The sequence below is a fragment of the Nicotiana attenuata genome, chromosome 8 (assembly GCF_001879085.1).
Source record: "Nicotiana attenuata strain UT chromosome 8, NIATTr2, whole genome shotgun sequence".
Taxonomy (NCBI): Eukaryota; Viridiplantae; Streptophyta; class Magnoliopsida; order Solanales; family Solanaceae; genus Nicotiana; species Nicotiana attenuata.
Window position 1 is genome coordinate 24767306 of NC_031996.1, and position 3005 is coordinate 24770310.

Genomic DNA, 3005 nt, shown 5'->3' on the forward strand with positions numbered 1-3005 from the left:
TGGGCGTGTAGGTGGTACAGGGTTCTGAGTATTTGGATGACTGATTTCTGGGACGCTGAGTGAGAAGGATATGTTTGCCACATTCCGGACATGCTCGAGCTCACCCTGGAGTTCCACTATTTTCTGTTCGAGCCGTGAAACTGCATCATTTAGGGCCTGAGTACCCCGACCATCAGAAGTTTCTGCATGTTCAACCTGTGTGTTGTTTTCCTTTTTGGTGCTGTTCAAATCTTCCATTTCTGCTTTTCCTTTGCCTTTTGTGGACTAGGAGGAGGTGAAGGTGGAGGGCCCCTGGATCTTGTGTGATAAGCTGATGATGCCAGTATGCACGAACCAACCTTTGGGGAATGAGAATAATCAAAAGAAAGAAAGAAAAACAAAAGGTAGCCAAGTGAGTAATAATTCTGAAAAGTTTGCAGTATTTAAACACATATTGCGGGAATGTAAATTCGCGTCCTAATTTGGGAGCCCCGTTGTGCCCGAGGTAGGCCTAGCGACATATAGATTTGGAGAAATTTAGTGCCAATTATTGCCTCATTTCATTAATGTAAAAAAAATAGATGACCCAAAATGATTCTAAATAAGATAATGTCACTAATGGCACTTGGCCTTATTACATTTAGAAAGCAAGTAAACCTAATCTATTTGGTCCCAGAAGGACCCTGTCCAGACTGGATGCTCTTCTCGATCAATTCCCCCAGTTCCCGCAGGTTCAACAGTAAGAATGCCCTTGCCAAATGTCCTCCTTCGTTTCCCTCAGCGTTCTGGCAATCGGTGACTCTCTTTCTCATTTTCCCTTCCAATTCCATCAGACCAATGGTGGTATGTTACGGACCATGCCGAACCTGGGGACTTCGTGCCTCATTTTCTGCAAAACAAATATGGTTAGGCCCTTTTCCCCTCCAGATTCGACTATTTATACAACAATGATTAGCATATTGGCACTTATTTCTTCAAAATTAATGCACACAATCGTGGTTGCGCCCGTTGGGATTATGGAAAACTCGATGGACTTTTGGGCGAGGCTTGTCTTAAAGGGTTATTATGTGGACAACATATTAACCCGGCTAAGTTTGACCATGATTCATGCACAATTGATCAGAGTAAAGTTGCTATAGAGGTCTAGATCGGGACCCTCAAGCGGACAACTTGAGGGGGAAAGGCATGGAACCGTCGAATGCACCGCTAATCGACTAGTTTTACCGTAAATACACCTTTCCGAATTTAAAAGGGTGATATATAGGAAGAGTGCAAACACTCATCAAGCGTTGCTATAGGATTGATTACGCACGAGTGGAATATGATGTTGAGCATGATTTATGCAACAATAAATAGCATGTTGCCAAGTATTTGCATGTTAAAAATGATTGCGATATTTAAATAATTGAAAGACAGTTACAAAAGGAAAATAAGGAAACAAGTCAGTTTCAGGAAGATGAAGAAAATCATAAATGCTTGAGAAATAAGCAATTAAATCCAAATAAAGGGGAAAGGGGAAAGGTGCACATGTGTTAACAGAAATAAACATGCTTAAAACTAATTCATAAAAACAAGTTCGTTATGGTAAGAGCCTAAAATATCCCCAGCAGAGTCGCCATGCTGTCGCGCCCCCTTTTTCCTCGCGGAGTCTGGGTTTCGACATTCATTGGGAACAACTCATTTCCTTTCGGGAATTGGGTATTTGAATTTGAAGAGTCGCCACCTAACGGATTAAGGTGCGTTAGGGCACCTAAAGCAAGTAACTCATAAACCGGTTTGCATTACCAGAGATTTGGGTAAGGGCTCGAAATAACCTTGAGGGGAAGGTGTTAGGCACCCCTCGCGGTCCACAATGGTGGGTCCCGGCCGAACTCAAATTATGTGAATTATTCTTATAAACAGATAAAGCAAAGTAGACAAATTGATATTACCTTTAAAAATAATGGGGTAAAAGGGGGTCCTAGGTATTTTAGCCTACAGGATCACATCAATACAATACCCGGTAAACCTTCCTCAACTAGAGGGGTTACACGTGGCATTAGCGTACAGGTCATCATTGTCACACCTCCTTTTTTCTTACTACACCCCGTGAAGGGTATAATAAAGGGAGTTTTTCCAATTAAAAGACAATCGAAACGGGATTCATTTTATTAAGAGATTCAGAGTCGCCACTTGGGAGATTTATGGTGTCCCAAGTCACCGGTTTGAATCCTGAATCGAGGAAAGGGTTTGACTCTGTTTAACAGTCGCGAACCAGAAATCCGGGTAAGGAATTCTGTTAACCCGGGAGAAGGGGTTAGGCACTCCCGAGTTCCGTGGTTCTAGCACGGTCGCTCAACTGTCATATTTGGCTTAAGTCTGATTTTAATTCATGTCATCCTATAGTGCAATTTTAAAATTGTTTAACCGCTTTTAATTAGTTTTTATGAAAGTGAACGTCGTTTAAGAACGTGTTTTTGGATCACGTCACATGAAATGCACCCGGATCCTCGACACCTCTTATTCAACATTTTGGGATTTGGATTTGGGTCGCATGAAATGCACACCCGTATTTAAGAAGGTAAAATTATTAAAAGCGCGCCTAAAGTGGCTAGCGTCTTGTTAACTTTGCGGGAGGCCATGAAAATTCGCTAAATGGCACGTCCCGAATTTCTAAAATATTTTTAATAAAGCATTTAATGAGGGCCCCGCAATTTATGCATTTTGTTCGGCGAGGCTCGTCTCACTTTTAATTTAAAGGCCAATCCTAAAGCAATCTATAATTTTCTATATTTTGCCTCTAAAAATGAAGGAAGAGTCCTAGTCAATTGATATTAAAAAAAATTCGGGCTTCAAGTTCAAGTCCGGGTTCAAACAAAAGGGCAAGCCTTTTAGTTTGGACCCGCTACTTAACCCGAAGGCCCAAATTGCATTACAAATTTAAAACAATGGCTTGAATAAGGCCTTCAGCACATTGGGCTTCAAAGGCGGCCCAAAAGAATGAGAATGCATTCAGCCTTATACGAGGTTGCCCAGCGCCGGGCCTC